General features: G+C 33.6%; 1 protein-coding gene across 2 annotated transcripts in view; it reads right to left on the reverse strand.

Annotated features, from left to right (window-relative positions):
* Positions 1 to 14058: 14058 nt before the first annotated feature.
* The window catches only part of LOC143222439 (neurotrimin-like), a 133583-nt gene continuing 123338 nt past the window's right edge, over positions 14059 to 24303 (reverse strand). Inside the window, exons 7-8 of one of the 2 annotated variants that reach the window (XM_076448965.1) lie at positions 17383 to 23960; positions 14059 to 17243 (exon numbers count right to left, since the gene is read on the reverse strand). The gene's annotated coding sequence lies outside the window, so the exon portion shown is untranslated. Of the gene's footprint in view, positions 23961 to 24303 lie in introns of both variants that reach the window. The other variant, XM_076448964.1, reaches the window with a different exon arrangement.

The following is a 24303-nucleotide window of genomic DNA, read 5'->3' on the forward strand; positions in this document are numbered from 1 at the left end:
TAGAAAAGAGGGGTCGATGATCATTTTCATAGAATAGAGGGATCGATGGTCACTTTTGTAGCATAGATGGATTGATGGTCATTTGCATAGAATAGAAGTAACGATGGTCACTTTTATAGAATACAGGGGTTGATTATCATTTTCGTAGAATAGAGGTATCGATTGTCATTTTCATAAAATAATAGATTAGGGTTTGATGGTCATTTTCATAAAATAGAGGTATCGATGGTCAATTTCGTAGTATAGAGGGATCGATGGTTACTTTTATAGAATAGGGGTTGATGGTCATTTTCATAGAATAGAGGGATTGATGGTCATTTTCATATAATAGAGGGATCGATGGTCATTTTCATAGAACAGAGTTATCGATGGTCATGGACACGTTCGTAGAATAGAGAGATCGTTGGTCACTTTCATAGAATAATACAATGTAGAGGTTGATGGTCATTTTCAAAAAATAGATCGATCGATGGTCATTTTCAGAGAATAGAGGGATTAATGGTCATTTTCATAGAATTGAGATATCGAAGGTAACTTTTATAGAAAAGATGGGTTGAATATCATTTTCATAGAATAGAGTGATTAATGGTCATTTTCAGAGAATAGAAAGATCGATGGTCATTTTCATAGAATAGAGGTTTCGATGGTCAATTTCATAGGGTAATAGAATGTAGGGGTTGAATGTCATATTCACATAAAAGCGGTATCGATGGTTACTTTAATTTAATAAAGGGTTGATAGTCATTTTCATAGAATAGAGGGATTGATGGTCATTTTCATATAATAGAGGGATCGATGGTCATTTTCATATAATAGAGGGATCGATGGTCATTTTCATAGAATAGATGTATCGATGGTCACTTTCATAGAATAATAGAATGTAGGGGTTGAGGGTCAATTTCAAAGAATAGAGGTATCGATGGTCATTTTCACAGAATAGAGGTATCGATGGTTACTTTTATAGAATAACGGTTTGATGGTCATTTTCATAGAATAGAGTGATTGATGGTCATTTTCATATAATAGAGGGATCGATGGTCATTTTCATAGAATAGAGGAATCGATGGTCGTTTACCTAGAATAGAGGTATCGATGGTCACTTTCATAGAAAAATAGAATTTAGGGGTTGGTCAATTTGAAAGGATAGAGATATTGATCGTCTTTTTCATAAAATAAAAGAATGTAGGGATTGAGGGTTATTTTCAAAGAATAGAGGTATTGATATTCATTTTCATAGAATAGATTTATCGATGGGTACTTTCATAGAATAGAGGGACCAATGGTCTTTTTTTTTAGAATAGGGGGTTGATGGTCATTTTCAAAGAATACTAGAATGTAGGGGTTGATAGTCATTTTCAAAGAATAGAGGTATTGATGGTCATTTTCATAGAATAGATGTATCGATAGTTTCTTTCATGGAATAGAGGGACCAATGGTCATTTTCAGAGAATAGAGGTATCGGTGGGTCCTTTTATAAAATAGAGAGGTGTATGGTGATTTTCAGAGGATAGAGGAATTGATGGTCATTTTCATAGACTAGAGGGATCGATGATCATGGTCACTTTCGAAGAATAGAGAGATCGATGGTCATTTTTATAGAATAGATATATCGATGGTCACTTTCATAGAATAATAGAATGTACGGGTTCAGGATCATTTTCAAAGAATGTAGGTATCGATAGTCATTTTCACAGAATAGACTTATCGATGGTTACTTTCATAGAATAGAGTGGTTGTTGGTCATTTTCATAAAATAGAGGGATCGATGGTCATTTTCATAGAACAGAGGGATCGATGGTTATGGTCACGTTCGTAGAATAGAGAGATTGATGGTTACTTTCAAAGAATAGAGGGATCGATGGTAATTTTCATGGAATAGAGGTATTGATAGTCACTTTTATAGAAAAGAGAGGGTGATGATCATTTTCATGGAATAGAGGGATCGATGGTCACTTTCATAGAGTAGAGGAAACGATGGTCATTTCCATAGAATAGAGGTATCGATGGTCACTTTCATAGAATAATACAATGTAGGGGTTGATGGTCATTTTCAAAGAATGTAGGTATTGATGGTCTTTTTCAGAGAAGAGAGGTATCGATGGTTACTTTTATAGAACAATACAATGTAGGGGTTGATGATTATTTTCATAGAATAAAGGAATTGATGGTAATTTTCATGGAATAGAGGTATCGATGGTCTTTTTTATAGATAAGAGGGGTTGATGATCATTTTCATGGAATAAAGGGATCGATGGTCACTTTTGTCGAATAGAGACATCGATGGTCATTTTCATAGAAGAGAGGTCTCGATGGTCACTTTCATACGGTAATAGAATGTAGGAGTTGAGGGTCATTTTCACGGAATAGATGTATCGATGGTTACTTTTATAGAATAACGGTTCGATGGTCATTTTCATAGAATAGAGTGATTGATTGTCATTTTCATATAATAGAGGGATCGATGGTCATTTTCATAGAATAGAGGGATCGATGGTCATTTCCCTAGAATCGAGGTATCGATGGTCACTTTCATAGAAAAATAGAATTTAGGGGTTGATGGTCAATTTTAAAAGATAGAGATATTGATTGTCATTTTCACAGAATAGAGGTATCGATGGTCTTTTTTATAGAATAGATGTATCGATGGTTACTTTCATGGAATAGAAGGACCAATGGTCATTTTCAGAGAATAGAGGTATCGATGGTTACTTTTATAGAATAGAGAGGTTTATGGTGATTTTCAGAGGAAAGAGGGATTGATGGTCATTTTCATAGATTAGAGGGATCGATAGTCATGGTCACTTTCGAAAAATAGAGAGGTCGATGGTCACTTTCTTAGAATAGAGGGATGGATGGTAACTTTCATAGAATAGAGGTATCCGTGGTCACTTTCATAGAATAGAGGGGTTGATTATTATTTTCGTAGAATAAAGAGATGGATGGTAATTTTCATGGAATAGAGTATCGATGGCAACTTTTATAGAAAAGAGGGGTTGATGATCAGTTCCATAGAATATAGGTCTCGATGGTCACTTTCATAGAATAATAGAATGTAGGGGTTGAAGGTCAATTTCAAAGAATAGAGATATCGATGGTCATTTTCACAGAATAGATGTATCGATGGTTACTTTCATATAATAGAGGATCGATGGTCATTTTAAGAGAATTGAGGATTATTGGTCATTTTCATTAAAATAGAAGTATCGATGGTCACTTTTATAGAATAGAGGTTGATGATCATTATCATAGAATAAAGGGATTGATGGTAATTTTCATGGAATAGAGGTATCGATGGTCAGTTTTATAGAAGAGAGGGGTCGATGATCATTTTCATAGAATAGAGGGATCGATGGTCACTTTTGTAGCATAGATGGATTGATGGTCATTTGCATAGAATAGAAGTAACGATGGTCACTTTTATAGAATACAGGGGTTGATTATCATTTTCGTAGAATAGAGGTATCGATTGTCACTTTCATAAAATAATAGATTAGGGTTTGATGGTCATTTTCATAAAATAGAGGTATCGATGGTCAATTTCGTAGTATAGAGGGATCGATGGTTACTTTTATAGAATAGGGGTTGATGGTCATTTTCATAGAATAGAGGAATTGATGGTCATTTTCATAAAATAGAGGGGTATGATGGTGATGTTCCTAGAATAGAGGTAATGATGGTTATTTTCATAGAATAGAGGTATCGATGGTCATTTTAAGAGAATAGAGGGATTATTGGTCATTTTCATTAAAATAGAAGAATCGATGGTCACATTTGTAGAATAGAGAGGTTGATGATCATTTTCATAGAATTGAGGGATTGATGGTAATTTTCATGGAATAGAGGTATCGATGGTTACTTTCATAGAATGGAGTGATTGTTGGTCATTTTCATAAAATAATAAAATGTAGGTCATTTTCATAGAACAGAGGGATCGATGGTTATCGTCGCGTTCGTAGAATAGAGAGATTGATGGTTACTTTCATAGAATAAAGGGATTTATGGTAATTTTCATTGAATAGAGGTATCGATGGTCACTTTCATAGAATAATAAAATGTAGGGGTTGATGGTCATTTTCAAAGAATAGAGGTATTGATGGTCATTTTCATAGAATAGATGTATCGATGGTTACTTTTATAGAATAGAGGAGTTAATGGTGATTTTCAGAGAATAGAGGGATTGATGGTCATTTTCATAGACTAGAGGGTTCGATGGTCATGGTTATTTTCGTAGAATAGAGAGATCGATGGTCCCTTTCGTAGAATAGAGGGAACGATGGTCACTTTCATAGAATAATACAATGTAGGCGTTGATGGTCATTTTCAAAGAATGTAGGTATTGATGGTCATTTTGATAGAATAGATGTATCGATGGTTATTTTCATATAATAGAGGGATCGATGGTCATTTTAAGAGAATAGAGGGAATATTGGTCATTTTCATTAAAATAGAAGTATCGATGGACACTTTTATAGAATAGAGAGGTTGATGATCATTTGCATAGAATAAAGGGATTAATAATAATTTTCATGGAATAGTGTATCGATGGTCACTTTTACAGAATAGATGGTTCGATGGTCATTTGCATAGAATAGAGGTATCGATGTCACTTTCATAAAATAATACAATGTAGGGATTGATGGTCATTTTCATAAAATAGAGGGATCGATGGTCACTTTCGTAGAATAGAGGGATCGATGGTTACTTTTATAGAATAGGGGTTGATGGTCATTTTCATAGAATGTTTTGATTGATGGTCATTTTTATATAATAGAGGTATCGATGGTCATTTTCATAGAACAGAGTTATCGATGGTCATGGACACGTTCGTAGAATAGAGAAATCGATGGTCACTTTCATAGAATAGAGGGATCGATGGTCATTTCCGTAGAATAGAGGTATCGATGGTCATTTCCGTAGAATAGAGGTATCGATGGTCACTTTAATAGAATAATACAATGCAGTGGTTTTTGGTCATTTTCAAATAATAGAGGTATTTATGGTCATTTTGATAAAATAGATGTATCGATGTTCACTTTCATAGAATAGAGGTGTCTATAGTCATTTTCAGAGAATAGAGGGATTAATGGTCATTTTCATAGAATAAAAGTATCGAAGTTTACTTTTATAGAATACAGAGGTTGATGATCATTTTCATAGAGTAAAGGGATTGATGGTAATTTTCATAGAAAAGAGGGATCGATTGTCACTTTTGTAGAATAGAGGGATCGATGGTGATTTTCATAGAATAGAGATATCGATGGTCATTCTCACAGAATAAAGGTATCAATGGTTACTTTTATAGAATAGAGGGGTTCATGATCATTTTCATAGAATAAAGGGATTAATGGTCCTATTCAGGGAATACAGGAATAGATGGGCATTTTCAGAGAATCGAGGGATTGATGGTCATTTTCATAGAATAGAGGTATCGATGTTCACTTTCATAGAATAATAGAATTTAGGGGTTGATGGTCATTTTCAATGAATAGAGGTATTGATGGTCATTTTCATAGAATAGATGTATCGATAATTACTTTCATAGAATAGAGTGGTTGATGGTGATTTTCATATAATAGAGGGATCGATGGTCATTTTAAGAGAATAGAGGGATTATTCGTCATTTTCATTAAAATAGAAGTATCGATGGACACTTTTATAGAATAGAGAGATTGATGATCATTTTCATAGAATAAAGGGATTGATGGTAATTTTCATAAAATAAAGGGATTGATGGTAATTTTCATGCAATAGAGGTATCGATGGTCACTTTTATAGAAAAGATGGGTTGATGATCATTTTCATAGAATAGAGGGATCGATAGTTACTTTTGTAGAATGGATGGATCGATGGTCATTTGCATAGAATAGAGGTGTCGATGGTCACTTTTATAGAATAGAGGGGTTGTTGATCATTTTCGTAGAATAGACGTATCGATGGTGACTTTCATAGAATAATAGAATGTAGCGCTTGATGGTTCTTTTTAAAGGATAGATGTATCGATTGCATTTTCATAAAATAGATGTCTCGATGGGCACTTTCCAAGAATAATAGAATTTAGGGGTTGAGGGTCATTTTCAAAGAATAGAGGTATCGATGGTCATTTTCATAGAATAGAGGTATCGATGGTTACTTTTAGAGAATGGCGGGTTGATGGTCATTTCATAGCATAGAGGGATTGATGGCCATTTTCATATAATAGAGGGATTAATGGTCATTTTTATAAAATAAAGGGGTTGATAGTGATTTTCAGAGTATACAGGAAATGATGGTCATTTTCATGGAATAGATGGATCCGGGTCACTTTCATAGAGTAGAGGAATCGATGGTGATTTCCATAGAATAGAGGTATTGATTTTCACTTTCATAGAATAATAGAATGTAGGGGTTGATGGTCATTTTCAAAGAATAGAGGAATTGATGGTCATTTTCATAGAATAGATGTTACGATGGTTTCTTTCATAGAATAGAGGGACCGATTGTCATTTTCAGAAAATAGAGGGATTAATGATCATTTTCATAGAGTAAAGGGATTGATGGTAATTTTTATGGAATAGAGGTATCGATGGTCACTTTTATAGAAAAGAGGGGTTGATGATCATTTTCATAAAATAGAGGGATCGATGTTCACTTTTGTAGAATAGATGGATCGATGGTCATTTGCATAGAATAGAGGTATCGATGGTCACTTTCATAGAAAAATAGAATGTAGGGGTTGATGGTGGTCATTTTCAAAGAATAGAGGCAACGAAGGTTACTTTCATAGAATGGAGGGGTTGATGGTCACTTTCATAAAATAATTGAATGTAGTTTTTGATGGTCATTTTCATAAAAAAGAGGGATCGATGGTCACTTTCGTAGAATAGAGGGATCGATGGTTACTTTTATAGAATAGGGGGTTGATGGTCATTTTCATAGAATAGAGGGATTGATGGTCATTTTGATATAATAGAGGGATCGATGGTCATTTTCATAGAACAGAGTTATCGATGGTCATGGTCAAGTTCGTAGAATAAAGAGATCGATGGTCATTTTAAGAGAATAGAGGGATTATTCGTCATTTTCATTAAAATAGAAGTATCGATGGACACTTTTATAGAATAGAGAGATTGATGATCATTTTCATAGAATAAAGGGATTGATGGTAATTTTCATGGAATAGAGGTATCTATGGCCACTTTTATAGAATAGATGGGTAATGATCATTTTCATACAATAAAGAGATTGATTGTAATTTTCGTGGAATAGAGGTATCGATGGTCACTTTTATAGAATAGAGGAATCAATAGTCCGTTCCATAGAATAGAGGGATTGATGGTCATTTCCATAGAATAGAGGTATTGATGGTCATTTTCATAGAATAAATGTATCAATGGTTACTTTCATAGAATAGAGGGATCGATGGTCATTTTCATAGAATAAAAGTATCGAAGGTCACTTTTATAGAATAGAGGAATCAATAGTCCGTTCCATAGAATAGAGGGATTGATGGTCATTTCCATATAATAGAGGTATTGATGGTCATTTTCATAGAATAAATGTATCAATGGTTACTTTCATAGAATAGAGGGATCGATGGTCATTTTCATAGAATAAAAGTATCGAAGGTCACTTTTATAGAAGAGAGAGTTTGATGATCATTTTTATAGAATATAGGGATTCATTGTAATTTTCGTGGAATAGAGGTATCGATGGTCACTTTTATAGAAAAGATGGGTTGATTATCATTTTCATAGAATAGAGGAAACGATGGTCACTTGCGTCGAATAAAAGGATCGATGGTAACTTTCATAGAATAGAGGTATCGATAATCTTTTTCATAGAATAATAGAATGTAGGAGTTGGTGGTCATTTTCCAAGAATAAAGGTATCGATGGTCATTTTCTCAGAATATAGGTCTCGATGGTCACTTTCATAGAATAATAGAATGTAGGGATTGATGGTCTTTTTCAAAGAATAGAGCTATCGATGGTTACTTTTATAGAATAGAGGTATCGATGGTCAATTTTATAGAAAAGAGGGGTTGATGATCATTTTCAAAGAAGAGAGGTATCGATGGTCATTTTCACGGAATAGAGGTATCGACGGTTACTTTTATAGAATAGAGGGGTATGGTCATTTTCATAGAATAATGGAATGTAGAGGTTGAGGGTCATTTTGATAGAATAGAGGGATTGATGGTCATTTTCATAGAATAGATGTATCGATGGTTACTTTCATAGAATAGAGGGAGCGATGGTCATTTTCATAGAAAGAGGTATCGATGGTTACTTTTATAGAATGGGGTTGATGGTCATTTTCGTATAATAGAGGCATTGATGGTTATTTTCATATAATTGAGGGATCGATGGTCATTTTCAAAGAATAGATGTATCGATGGTCACTTTTATAGAATAAAGAGGTTGGTTAAAGATCATTTTCATACAATAAAGAGATTGATTGTAATTTTCGTGGAATATAGGTATCGATGGTCACTTTTATAGAATAGAGGAATCAATGGTCATTTGCATAGAATAGAGGTATCGATGGTAACTTTCATAGAATAATAGAATAGAGGGATAAATGGTCATTTTCATAGAAAGAGGTATCGATGGTTACTTTTATAGAATCGAGGGGTTGATGGTGATTTTCAGAGAATAGAGGGATTGATGGTCATTTTCATAGACTACAGGGATCGATGGTCATGGTCACTTTCGTAGAATAGAGAGATAGATGGACACTTTCGTATAGTAGAGGAATCGATGGTAATTTCCATAGAATAGAGGTATTGATGGTCACTTTCATACAATAATAGAATGTAGGGGTTGATAGTCGTTTTCAAAGAATAGAAGTATTGATGGTCATTTTCCTAGAATAGAGTGATCGATGGTCATTTTCATAGAATAGAGGGATGGATGGTGATTTTCAGAGAATAGATGGATTGATGGTCATTTTCATAGAATAGAGGGAACGATGGTCACTTTCATAGAATAGAGGAATCGATGGTTATTTCCATAGAATAGAGGTATCGATGGTCACTTTCATTAAATAATAGAATGTAGGGGATGATGGTCATTTTCAAAGAATAGAGGTATTGATGGTCATTTTCATAGAATAATACAATATAGGGGTTGAGGATCATTTTCAAAGAATAGAGGTATCGATGGTCACTTTTGTAGAATAGAGGTATTGATGGTCGTTTTCATAGAATAGATGTATCGATGGTTACTTTCATAGAATAGAGGGATGGATGATCATTTTCATAGAATAGAGGGATTGATGGTCATTTTCATATAATAGAGGGATCGATTGTCATTTTCATAGAATAAAGGGATTGATGGTTATTTTCAGAGAATATAAGAATTGATGGTCATTTTCATAGAATAGAGGGAACGATGGTCACTTTCATAGAATAGAAGAGTCGATAGTCATTTTCAAAGAATAGAGGTATTGATGGTCATTTCCATAGAATAGAGGTATCGATTGTCCCTTTCATAGAATAATAAAATGTAGGGGTTGATTGTCATTTTCAAAGAATAGAGGTATTGATGGTCGTTTTCATAGAATAGATTTATCGATGTTTACTTTCATTGAATAGAGGGATGGATGATCATTTTCATAGAATAGAGGGATCGATGGTCATTTCCATAGAATAGAGGTATCGATGGATACTTTCATAGAATAACAAATTGTATTGATTGATGGTCACTTTTATAGAAAAGAGCGGTTGATGATCATTTTCATAGAATAGAGGCATCGATGGTCACTTTTGTAGAATAGAGGCATAGATGGTCATTTTTGTAGAATAGAGGGATCGATGGTTATTTTCATAGAATAGAGGTATCTATGGTTACTTTCATAGAATAATAGAATGTAGGTGTTGAGGGTCATTTTCAATGAATAGAGGTATCGATGGTCATTTTCATAGAATAGAGGGATTGATGGTCATTTTCAGAGAATAAAGGTCTCGATGGTCATTTTCAGAGAATAGAGGTATTGATGGTCATTTTGATAGAATAGAAGGATCGATGGTCATTTTCATAGCATAGAGGGATTGATGGTCATTTTCATAGAATAGAGGTGTCGATGGTCACTTTCATAGAATAATAGAATGTAGGGGTTGATGGTTATTTTCATAGAATAGAGGGTTTGATGGCCATTCTCATAGAATGGAGGGGTCGATGGTCACTTTTATGCCCCCCCAACACACACACGTTAACAACTCGGCCCATTAAATTACCATGATCGAGAAACAACAACATATAATTCAGCCACATGTCGTTCCTTTTTGTCAGAACCCATGTTATTTGATAGCGCGCGTTTTTGTTTGTTTTTAATATTTTGGACTCTCTTTTCAAACACTTTAGTTTTTGGACTCATAATATATGAGGGAAATTCTTCAGTTTCATGGTTTATTCATATAAAGTTTAGCCAAATAAATTCGGCCACATAAGAAATTAATTTACCACAATAAACATAATTAAATATTGGAATAATGAATCATGGAAAAATTCGGCAAAATAATAACATATCACCTTACCTAGAGCATATTACAATAAATATTCCCTTATTTATTATAAGTATTATACGTATAAGTTTTATCCTGATTGTCCAATTCTCATATTTGCTTTTGAAATAAATTATTGGCTATTTATTTGTAAATGTTTTGGCTAATTTATGCTTGCTTTCTATGGAAAATAATTAATTAATTACAGATGGCGAGATTTTAAACCAACAATAGCATTAAATCGTTTGTCTCACGTAGTCCCCCAATGGTAAAAGGATATGTCTGTAGACTTATATTGTTAAGAATCGTGATACCCACGGTGAGCAGACCACAGATAGCTCAATGAGTAGGTGTGTACTTACCTTCAAACAAACAACTGGCCCAGCATGGCCAGATGGTTAAGGCACTCGACTTGTAATTCGAAGGTGACGGGTTTGAATCCCCGTCACACCAAACATGCTCACCCTTTCAGCCGTGGGAGCGTTATAATATTACGATCAATTCCCACTATTCGTTGGTAAAGGAGTAGCCCAAGAGTTGACAGTGGATGGTGATGACTAACTGCATTCCCTCTAGTCTTACACTATTAAATTAGGGACGGCTAGCGCAAATAGCCCTCGTATACCTTTGCGCGAAATTCAAAACAAACCAAACGAACAACTATCATGTATAATATTCGTGTTTTAGAGACAGTTCGTTCAAAAAAAATCAAAGCACTTTCGTTTTAAAAAGTCAACCATCAAATAACATTAATTTGAGAATAGTCATATGTAAGGCTTTGACAAAAGAAAACAATTTGTGTTCATTTTCCATGGCGATTCGCGCGGAATAACACGCAGACATGTTACCTTGAGTGATTGTTCACTTATTGTCGAATTAATCACAAACAGATTTCATAATGATTGCTGCAGATGTTTTAAGATGAATCACAACTAGTAATACCCTGATATTGTTATAGACTGATCATTCAAATCGTAGAGTACACGTCTATGTACGATCTACAATACCCAACACCTAAAACATGAACCTGGAACGGACAAACACGCAAGTCATGTTTGGACCAGCTGGAAAATTGCAGAACGTAGAGGCATGTCGGATTTCGAATAATTTATTTGTTTTGTTGTTAAGCACAAAACTACACAATGGACTATCTGCACTGTGCCCACCATATGTACCAAAGCCAGGTTTTTAACAGTGTGAGTTCTCAGACTTGTCGCTGAGCGAGTTGGAAGCGAGATTTCGTATCGTAACTAAAATCTATTCAGCGTCGGTTAAACGCCATCTGCGAAAAGAATGTTTTTAATTTTAATTTATTATCATATTTTCTTAAAATATCATTTTTTATTAATATATATTTGTATTTCATTCTAATTAACAGTTTTTATTCACCCTATTTCTTTAGCTAATGATGATTTGTAGTCCATTTTTATTTCTGTATTAGTTTTCAAAGTTTTTTTGCTACAGTTTTTCTCAACTTATTCTTTCACTTTATTTAATATTGTTTTTCTCACTTTTCATTTTCCGCGTTTTTTTCTCGTCTTTTCGAACTTTAGAAATCAGTAGCACCTGCAACATTCCCACTGAAAGCCATTTTCAGGGCTACCTTGTTGTCATGGTGAGCTGCTATAAACCTGTGACGTAACAAATCATTTCACTAATTATCACATCTCACTTATTGCCAATTCACCCCTCAAGATGAAATGACTATATTCCAAAAGCTCTCTGGTTATCGGGTTTCTTGATGCTTGAGTTTGAAGTGGACTTTTGATGTAATGTTGCTCATGGAATTGCAAACATTAAGCTACCAATTTTAATGGCACGGCATGGCCAGGTGGTTAAGGTGCTCGACTCGTAATCTGAAGGTCGCTGGTTTGAATCCTGTCACACCAAACATGCTCGACCTCTCAGCCGTGGGGGCGTTATAAGTGTGATCAATCCCACTATTCGTTGGTAAAAGAGTAGCCCAAGAGGTAACGGTGAGTGGTGTTGGTTAGCTGCCTTCCCTCTAGTGTTGCACTGCGAAATTAGGGACGGCTAGAGCAGATGGTACTCGTGTAGCTTTGCGCGAAATTCAAAAACAAACGAAACCAATTTTAATGGAGAACTTTATACCATCCTGAAGCTATAGCGTGATAACACAACCAATAACGTAAATAATCTACATAATTATTGTAATCTCAAAACAGTCCACGTTTAGTCTGTGTTTAGCCTACAAACCACTTCATTTCCTGAAGATATAGTTTGGTTTGAATTTCGAGCAAAGCTACACGAGAGCTATCTGCGCTAACCGTCCCTAATTTAGCAGCGTAAGACTAGAGGAAAGGCAGCTAGTCATCACCACCCACCGCCAACTCTTGCGCTACTCTTTTACCAACGAATAGTGGAACTGGCCGTCACATTATAACGCTCTCAGAGCTGAGAGGGCGAGCATGTTTTGTGTGACGGGGATTCGAACTCTTGACCCTCAGATTATGAGTTTAGTGCCTTAACCACCTGGCCATGCCGGGTCGGAAGAATATGAGAACAAAGTATTGTTCACAAACTTAAAGATCGAATGCATGAACAAATTTAAAAAATTTTGAAGAAAATATCAAACAGTAAGAAACTCTCTCTCTCTTCACACCCTGTTTTTATACGTACCTACCTTTCCGATATTGTGTTTGAGAACATTTACACCAAGACTTCACACCTTCTTATCATATCGACCTTTAACATAATTTATGCAGACGCTTAATGAATGATTCCACCAATAAGATTCGTCTTAATATGCCGCCTATATGGATATTTTTTCACACATACTTCTAGTGTAAACACGATCGGCGGTTTATTATTACGTCACTGTTCTTTTGTGATAATTGAAGCTGCTAAGGTGTTTATACTTGTAAATGTGCTGTTTTTACAGTTGTTCACATATCCGCTCGGCGCGTGAAGTCACTAATGCACTTTTGAGTAAGGTAATTTGCGATAAATATTCGCAAACATCAACGCAAAGCTACTTTAATTGATTGCGTTCATCGCAACGTCAAATTCTTATAAAAAACTCTTGTTTATTGTAAAGACGACGAGTCAATAAAACAAACAGATCTGATGAATATCTGGTTAAATTTAAATTTTAAAATTACTCGGCTTCCTTTTGTTGTAAAAGAATTATATCATTTATATTCTCAATAAAAAAACATTTTACATAAAAAATGTTCTCATATTTTATATAACTGACAACGTAAGAGAAATTTGAAAATCTATAATATTTCAAGTGGAAAAAAAAACGTCTTAACATCCATTGTGTTGAAAAGAGAAATTAACGCCAGGGGGATATAATTTTTCTCCATGTACCATTGGGTCACATGCACTTATCACATTTAATGTTTCAGAGAAAGCAATACCTTACAACATTGTGATAGCAAAGTAGTGAGGAGTTTATTTGAGAAAACGTTTTCAACGTAACGAATGCTATGTTGTTACACCGGAAGTCGTTTAAATACGTGTTGTTATGTCATTGCTACATACGATCATTGAAACACAACTGTTGTTCATGATTTTAATAAGTTACTGATGTAAAATGAAACAGGCATATATTTATTGACATATATGCTTTAATAACAAACACAAATATACACTTGTTGCTTTCCTTACTGGTAGTCAAGGTTCACAAAAGCAGACTCCAAGTTATACACCAACATCAAATTATTACATTATATATAATATATATTCATTCAAAGGTATATATATATATATACACACACATCTTAGCTGATTTATGATTCTCATCCTAATGACTTAAGAATTCTTCTTTCTCGTGTGCACATCTGTACAACGTATATTTCATTTGATAATATATATATTTCTTTCATAAACTCAATTTGGTATGATATATCTTATTTCGTTGTTGTTTTTTGTATCTGAATCAAAACAAATTAAACTTTATACGTTTTTTGCTTGTTTTTTTAGGATTATGTATTTCAAATGTTGACACGTTTAGCATTCATTTAGATGACTAAACAGGTTCGTCTATATTTTAGAAAATACAGATAACGATATAATAATTAAAACCACGCATTATTTTAGCAAATAATAACAAGTAATCGATTTTATTTAATCGATTTGAATATTTTAATTTATTTCAAAGTGGCTAATCTATAAGAAATAAAACTATCGGAAAAATATGGAAACCTGAGGAAAACAAAGGAACAGTAAAACATTAATCGTAAAGAACTATCACTTCTATTATAAAGCAAAATACTGTTTTGACTAACACTTGTATCTTAAAAGAAATAACTTAACTAGGATTTCAGCTAGTGCGTGATATTATATATATATATAATTATAAATACAAATATATTGCTTGTTTACACAACTAAAATACTCTAAAAACGGATATCTCCTGAGACAGGTTGAAAAACAAGGAACCTTGTGAGAAATATAACAAATAAAATGTTAACTCTCTTAACTCAATATTTCAGAAAACTTGATTAATTGTTTGTGCAAAAATCATGGGCTGTACAATATAAAATATTAATGTGTAATTGTAATTAGGCCTACTATTATTCATTCGGATCGGCAGTTTTGTGATGACAGACCAGAAAACGAAATACCACATTCGTGTGTCAACTTTAGGATGCACTGACTGTAGGTATGTCAGCAAAATAATGTTTGTGCTGTAGAGGTAGTGAATGATGTAGTAATGACGTCATCAACAAGTGAACTTTAATAAAAAAAAATAAAAATTCGCCTGGTGACGTCGTTCGCTAAAGGATGAAAGATTTAAAGCTGTGTTATGTAAATATTTTCAATTTCATGTTGGTGTTATTATTATTTTATATTTCTAAGTAATTACGAAAACGTGGAAAGCAATTGTGATACAACGGTTTGTCAATTTCACTTCTTAACTTCGTTCGATACACGAAGAATGTCGAATTAGCTTAATCTATCACACACTTCAGAAAATATGGGTTGTTAATGTTGATATGTATTGTCCAGTTATATGGAGCGAAACTGAATGTAGAGACGGACTAGAGTCCATCAGATAAATATATGACTAGAAACAGGAAATGTATCAGAGCATCAAACCTTCATGTTGTCACAACTGAAATTACATTATTTGATATCGAAGAACGAGAATTACGGGAAATGGTAATACAATATTACATTAATCAGTAAACACAAACAAAACAATACTAAAAATATTACATCGTGTAAAGGTAAAACTGAGTGATGAGACGGTAAAAACATTTATCCGAACTACATAATTTTGTAAATTAACTATATGATGCTTTTAAGTTTGCTGTTACCCGTATAGTGTGGCTTTACTGAGTAAAAAATAAATAAATAACTTAAACATGTAACCCATGCAGACTTTATCCTTTAAACGACCTTCACTTTGGGAGTGTAATACAAAAGAACTAATAAACAGAAAATGGACGCGTTATTTTAATTTTTCTTATATCTTACTTCATGCGTGATGTTCAAAGGTCACCTGTTCTTTATGTAGTACTGGAGACAATCATTCTGTATGTTCAGCCGTTCTTATAGATACAAGTAAAAACTTTTGACATCTTTTTATAACTTCATAAGGTATCACTGCAGAGGTATTTCTTGTAATACGTAACACGTCTACTTTCAAATTAAAAATACAAGCACACGCTGAAATACAAAGCCATATGTTCTATGTTTCTGTAGTTGAAAGCTAACCATAACTGATTGTTATAGAGGATTTCAGGTTGTACCCGGAATCTGTTATATTTTTAGAACATCTAAGAGAACCATTTGATTCTGAGGAGACCGAAGATTTTTTTTTTTTAGATAAATAAACCAAAGCTGAAACGTAGAGCTATTCATAACGTGGCAGTTTATTTAAAAGGAGTGATTTCGTATGACTTATCAGAAAAGAAAGTTTCACCTCTAGCGCGTTCTATTTCTTCGTTCGAACATTACCGTCTGGTGGACGCCGACCTCAAGTTGTCCTTCAAAACGGTTTTCCGTAGTTCTCGACGTCATGAAAATTTGTACTTGCAATAGTAGCAAATACAATAAACGCAATTTTGAATAAAAATTTAAGACCTGGATAAGATTATTAATATTTTTAATTAGGAAGCACATTTTCACATTGATTTAGTCAATGTGAATACTGTTTGATAATAAATTTGTATAAAAAAACAACAACTTAATCGGAAATCACAATTAACAACATTTCAAAATCACCGACAGCCATGATGCTGGAATACAAACCGAACGAAGCGAATGATAAAACCAAAATGTGTTCTTGTTCCAAATCAAACTAGCGAAATGCGTTCAAATCTATTCACTTTACAAAATCGCACCTTCAATACAGCATTTGTTTGTCTTCTTGGTTTCACTTATCAGTAAACGAACTATTTTCAGAACTTAATGGTAGAAACAACTCTAACGCTTTCACTTGGTTATATACAGTTCTCTCAAAAGGTTCTATGCAGTGAAGGAAAAACAAATTAATGTTGGTGATTCTTTTGTTCCTTAGATTTTTTTTTACAGGTCAAATGCGCGGTTCTTCAAGAATTTTGTCAAGGTCTATTATACTCCTTGTCATTTCGAAATGTATAACAAAAGTCTGATGTAATGATTCCAAGTGTATGATGGTACGCGTACTATTTGGTGGTACGTGGAGATAATGGTGGAACGCCATAAAATTAATGTTAAAGTTACAGAATTTGTAATAACGCTAATATGATCTTCTCGTACACATATACGCACAGCTTTCCTCACTCGCCCTATGCCTGCATAGTACCTCACTTCTAGCCTCGCCCCATGCCTGCATAGCACCCACTTCTAGCCTCGCCCTATGTCTACATAGTAACTCACTTCTAGCCTCGCCCTATGTCTGCATAGTAACTCACTTCTAGCCTCGCTCTATGCCTGCATAGTACCTCACTTCTAGCCTCGCCCCATGCCTGCATAGTACCTCACTTCTAGCCTCGCCCCATGCCTGCATAGTACCCCACTTCTAGCCTCGCCCTATGTCTGCATAGTACCTCACTTCTAGCCTCGCCCTATGTCTGCATAGTACCTCACTTCTAGCCTCGCCCCATGCCTGCATAGTACCCACTTCTAGCCTCGCCCTATGTCTGCATAGTACCTCACTTCTAGCCTCGCTCTATGCCTGCACAGTATTTTATTTCCTTCAAGTTGACAAAATTTTCGCCACAATCACATCCTTCCATTTAGGCCCGGCATGGCCAAGCGTATTAAGGCGTTCGACTCGTAATCCGAGGGTCGTGGGTTCGAATCACGGTCGCACCAAACATGCTAGATCTTTCATCCGTGGGGACGTTATAAGTGACGGTCAATCCTACTATTCGTTGGTAAAAGAGTAGCCCAAGAGTTGGCGGTGGGTGGTGATGACTAACTGCCTTCCCTCTAGTCTTACACTGCTAAATTAGGGACGGCTAGCCCAGATAGCCCTCGTGTAGCTTTGCGCGAAATTCAAAACAAACAAACAATTAACGTAGTATGCCCCAATCCAGTTACCTTCGGATGACAATACATATTTAGGTTGAGAGGAAGATATAAAAAAAGATATTGTACTAAAGATATGAGACATTTTGCTGGGATACAGGAATAACAAAAATGTCAAACGAGAAACCAGATCGTACATGAAGATTCAAAGTAACATCAGAATCACATGTAATAAAATGTTTTTTACTCTGGAATGATGTCCGCTTCGAACAATAAGTGAAAGGTACAAAACATTTCAATCTACGTAAGATAACACCACGTAACAAAATGTTTACTTTTTCTTGTTCCCGGGTATAAAGTGTTATTTCCCAGTTGGTTATGCCTAAAGTAAATGGAAAAGACCTATTTCTGTCTTCAAACTTTGCTTTTGTGACCTGGGAGTGTACAACGAAAACATGATGGGAGACTATATTTGGGGCCTAATACGCGAAGGTGATTTACGTTACTCACTTCTAAACATTTTTGTATGACTTTAGTATAAACACATGTAAATATTAATTCATATGTTGTTTTATTCAGACCTTATGTAAATGAAAACGTGCAAATTTGCCCGTTTTTGCATAGAAAATAGGTTAATTTCTATATTTCATTATCCAGGTCACAAAAGCAAAGTTTGAAGGGAATAATGGCCATTTTCTGTACTTTTACAACATAAGCAATTAAGAAATAACGCATACTATCCAGGAACAAAACTTGTGTTACATAGCGTAATAGTTAAAACTACTCAGAGGATATGGATGTAAAATGCTATTCAATATGCAAGGATATCGAACAAATAGCACGTTATTCTCTGGGTGATAAAGTCACAGAAAGCTGGAGATTCTGCTAGAATAATGTTAATTTTTTTTAAATTAATTAACTTTCTTTATTAGGTACTAAACATGATAAATATAATTTATTTGAGCTTGTTGCTACGGCAAGGAAAATAAAAAAAATGCTTTAAAATCAAATAAATAAAGTTAAAAGAATAAAGTTAATACTTTTAATGTGCATAAAAAAGTGACTTCTAAGGAATTTTTAACATACATAACTATTTGGAAAATTGCTCATTAAAGTAGACAGAGTTGAAAATTTGATTTAATATTCGACCACAAAAATGATACAAATTTGTACATAAGTTCTGTTATTTCTTCTTTAGTGCTCGTTTCAGTAATTTACAAAATTCTGGACTATTTGAAACTGTGTGAAACGTTATATATTCTGGTTATCACTCACTTTGTTCACACACAGTTTCAACCCGGTTGTCAAGGCTCTTAAGTTACATGACAGCGTTACCGAAGTTTTCGGTTCTTTGTCTACTGCGGAGATGGATCTCCGAATTTTAGAATTACGTAAGCTTAAGATTACCGTTAATCCATCGAGGGATGTAATTCAACTTGCTCTAAAACTGTATCATAAGACAGCTGGTACAGGTATTGAAACTTGTTTTTAAAATAAAGTGGAAAACAACATTTCGACCTCCTTAGGTCATCTTCTGTTGAGCGAGGCCCGCCATGGCCAAGTGTGTTAAGGCGTTTGACTCGTAATCCGAGAGTCGCGGGTTCGAATCCCGGTCGCACCAAACATGCTTGCCCTTTCAGCCGTGGGGGCGTTATAATGTTACGGTCAATCCGACTATTCGTTGGTAAAAGAGTAGCCCAAGAGTTGGCGGTGGGTGGTGATGACTAGTTGCCTCCCTCTAGTCGTACACTACTAAATTAGGGACGGCTAGCGCAGATAGCCCTCGAATAACTTTGTACGAAATTCCAAAAAACAAACAAACAGACTGTTGAGCGAGGGAAAAAAAAGTATATTGAATAACGCGAAGGTTCGTTTGGACATTCGACGTCAAAATAACCAGATATGAAATAATATATAATAATAATAATAATCCATTACGTAAGACGAATCAAGCAATGATTTATTTTCTTCGGTAAAAGTTTTTTTTTTGTTGCTAGAACGCACTACATCCTAAAAATCGAATGGTTTGCCATATTTAAAATAACCACAAAGATGTAGAGTAATTCTGTATTTCATACGTTCTAAAGAAAACCTATATTATGTTTATAAAAAAAAACCAGGAAGGTTTAGAAATAGTTATGTTTTTCATGCATTCTAAAGGAAATCTACACCAAGTTTATAAAAAACCGAAATGTTTTAAAGTAGTTCTGTATTTCACTGGTTCTAAATATATAACCTATACCTTTTTTTTAAAACGGAGAGATTTACAATAGTTCTGTATTTCACGGGTTCTAAATGTATAACTTATACCTTTTTTTTTAAACGGAGAGATTTACAATAGTTCTGTATTTCACGGGTTCTAAATATATAACCTATACCTTTTTTTAAACGGAGAGGTTTAAAATAGTTCTGTATTTCACGGGTTCTAAATATATAACCTATACCTTTTTTTTAAAACGGAGAGATTTACAATAGTTCTGTATTTCACGGGTTCTAAATGTATAACTTATACCTTTTTTTTTAAACGGAGAGATTTACAATAGTTCTGTATTTCACGGGTTCTAAATATATAACCTATACCTTTTTTTAAACGGAGAGGTTTAAAATAGTTCTGTATTTCACGGGTTCTAAATATATAACCTATACCTTTTTTTTTAAACGGAGAGATTTACAATAGTTCTGTATTTCACGGGTTCTAAATATATAACCTATACCTTTTTTTTTAAACGGAGAGATTTACAATAGTTCTGTATTTCACGGGTTCTAAATATATAACCTATACCTTTTTTTTAAACAGAGAGGTTTAAAATAGTTCTGTATTTCAAGGGTTCTAAATATATAACCTATACCTTTTTTTAAACGGAGAGGTTTAAAATAGTTCTGTATTTCACGGGTTCTAAATATATAACCTATACCTTTTTTTTTAAACGGAGAGATTTACAATAGTTCTGTATTTCACGGGTTCTAAATACAGGTTTATAAAAATATAAAGATGAAAATAGGTACATGATGCTAATTATATCATGCATGTTTTTGAAAGCAAAACCTTCTATCTTGTAAACCCTTCATCCAATTTTGAATTTTTAAAAGTAGAAATATACATTACTGTTGAAGACGATTATTAATTGACACCTTTATATATTGCACACAGTAAAACTATTAAGAATTTAAAGAAAACTTAAATAGGGAAATTGCAAAACATCCATATATAATCAAAACCAAAGTATAAGCATTGGGGTTTGGTTATGAGATATTTAAATTCTTTCACATTTAATTATTACTGCATTTAAAACAATATAGAGAGAAGTACCTCAGAGGCTAATGTGATATATTTTTGTCTTTTATGCAATAATAAAGATTTTAATTTGGATTAAAAAATTAAAACCAGCAACAACAAAGGGAGAGAAAGCTATCCGTATTAAGAGCTAGCTGCACGTGTGCATACATAACATCTGCTCTCTAGCTCTGCAAACTAGGACTTCCGTAATGCGGAAGAAATTGCCTTTAGTTAATGAACTATAAAGCTGTTTATTAACCAAGTACAAAAGGTGAAAAATGCGTAATTTGTTATTTCACGAATTATAAATAATTATTATCTGTGTGACAAGGATCGTGAAATATTTGTAAATTAGCGAACTGGAATGTACAATTACCTGTCTAGAGAACTGCCACGTTACATACTCATAATTATTAAAGGTCATTATTATTAATTACTATTTGTTATAATTAAGTTCGTTACAATCTCGAAATTATTCGTTTTTTTAAAGGTTTCTAGCTGAGATAGACATTGATTTTCAAAATAATCCTCTTTTAATTAATGAAATATATATTCAGTCTTCGTAAGTGGTTTCGATTCATTAAACAAACGACGAAGCGTAAAGTTATAATTAAAACTGATGACATGTAAGATTGTTAGTTACATGAAGTAGGTACCGGAGCGAATTTACTATAAACAATAAAACTGTTTCTTATAAACATACCATTTAGTCACATGCTTTCAAAGATAAGTCCCGAGGCTACTGAGTTATCTAAGAAACTGGGTTTGTAGAGTTTAGATACAGTTAATATCGTTCGGTTTCGTATTTCAGGTTATATTTAGTGTGTGTTTCTTTACCACTCGACGCTTTAACTATTCCCCAAAAACGTACTGAGCGTGTCATTCGTGGCTTCTCTCTTCATAATTTGCTTTGGAGTTTTAGTATTTCTTAACTTACTGTGAAATGACATTGTGTGAAGGTTTGATGTAATAATTTTGTGTTGTTTATTTTACCTTTCTTTATCTCATCAGTTATATCAAATGCACGAGCGATATGGTTCACTGTTCGCGTTCTTTGCCTACTTACAGTAAACATTAAATTCCATTAGAAAAAGCCAAAACTTTAGACTTACGTGGAAAGTTCGAGGGGTTTAATTATGTAAATCATACTTTATGTATGGGAATATTCAATATATATATATATATATATATATATATATCTTAAAGTACAAATATATATTAAATGAAACAATACTGATAACAAGTGAGAAGTTTGTCTGTATTTAGCTGTTTTTAACAGAATTACAAACTAGCTATTGTGTTAATGTAGTTAAATATGAATGAAATATATCCAGAATAAACTTTGGGGCACGTGTCAGTGCACTGTTCAGTTGAAAACTGTAAAACTGTACGTCTCGACTGTTTATATTTCAAAAAAAGAGAAATGATTTATATTCAAATGCAATAGGATAGTTCGTATACGCGAGAGGTGCATATTATCAAACAAACAACAATTTGTATTTCATATTTAAATTCTAGGAGCGTCCGCATTAGCATTAATAATAAACTATGACCACAAAACACACTGATTAAAATTCTTTAGTTTGGTTAACTTGTGCCACCTCAGATGACTACGAGGGTTTTTTTTAGTGTTTTTTTTTAAAGAAATAGATACGATGAAATGATTATACACACTGTATGCATACACAATACGAAGTAAAAATATCGTACTTAAAAACAACTAATGTATGATATAACATATTAGTAATACACTGAACATACAACTAAATAAAGTTATACATTTCCAAAAGCGCTAGTATTTTCTTAGTAACACCCATGTTTAACCATTTTGGAACAGGTTTATACTATGGACGATAACTGTAAATTCATCACTACACATTACCTAATTACTAAATTTAGATATGAACGACTGTGTTTTAAATGACTCATTTATTATTTTCTGCAGGTTCATATCTACATGTCTATTTCACCATCTGCAGGTTCATATCTACATGTCTATTTCACCATCATCACTATAGATTTTTTCCGCACCTTGACTTATCTTTTCCTCCAATGAACGTTATTTTCACATCCAATGCTTTTCTTTTCCTCCAATGAACGTTATTTTCACATCCAATGCGTTATTTTTTGAACGTTATTTTCACATCCAATGCTTTTCTCCAATGAACGTTATTTTCACATCCAATGCTTTTCTTTTTCTCCAATGAACGTTATTTTCACATCCAATGCTTTTCTTTTCCTCCACACTTCACAGACTTTTCACCCCAATCACTTGGAAGTGTTTCAGTGTTTACATCTTCACACTATTCTCCTAGAAACTACTTCAAACAGTTTCATTTTATCATGCATACAACGAAGGAATAAGATAACGTTTCATCGAATATATATATACATTTTCTAACAGTAAAATTTTGATTTCGAACGGTTTTAAAACCTTACATACACCCGCCTTAAGAAATGCATATTTACACTAAACTCAAGTTCTATTATTTCAGTTTTGCCATTTCATTTGAATTTGTAAGATGAATTTTACATAAGACCTAAGCTTGGGACTTTCTGCCTATGTAAAATAAACAGATATATTAACTTTCAGTATTATTCGTCATATTACAGTATTATACAAACAAACAGAAACTGGTATTAAACTAAATAAATCTCATCTACTCTAAGTTTCAGTTGTCAGGTTGTCGGAATTCTTGTAGATCTTATGCAAACGAAGTCAGTAATTAGAAAGTCCGGACAGTCCACCACTCCACAAGTAAAGACATCTGTCTAATAAATAATGTTCATACAATATAATTAACTGTTTAGCTGGTGCAGTTCTAATGGTTTGATTTCAAATATGACTATGACTTACATTTTATGCTCTATTAGACAAAACATCTCTATGGGTGTCTATTTACTAATTTTAATAGCATTTTGAAGTTAAAACAAAGGTAAGAAAATAATAAAAAATAAAGCTTTATAGCTCTGTTTCACCCGTATTAAATATAATATTATATATATATATTCCAAAATGGCCACCATTCTGTAATCGATTTACTTCTAAATTTGAATCGAATTATTATCATTTCCTTCCACAACAATTTATAGAATATTAAACAGTTTATAAGTA

Source organism: Tachypleus tridentatus, chromosome 8 (assembly GCF_004210375.1).
Source record: "Tachypleus tridentatus isolate NWPU-2018 chromosome 8, ASM421037v1, whole genome shotgun sequence".
NCBI classification, from domain to species: domain Eukaryota; kingdom Metazoa; phylum Arthropoda; class Merostomata; order Xiphosura; family Limulidae; genus Tachypleus; species Tachypleus tridentatus.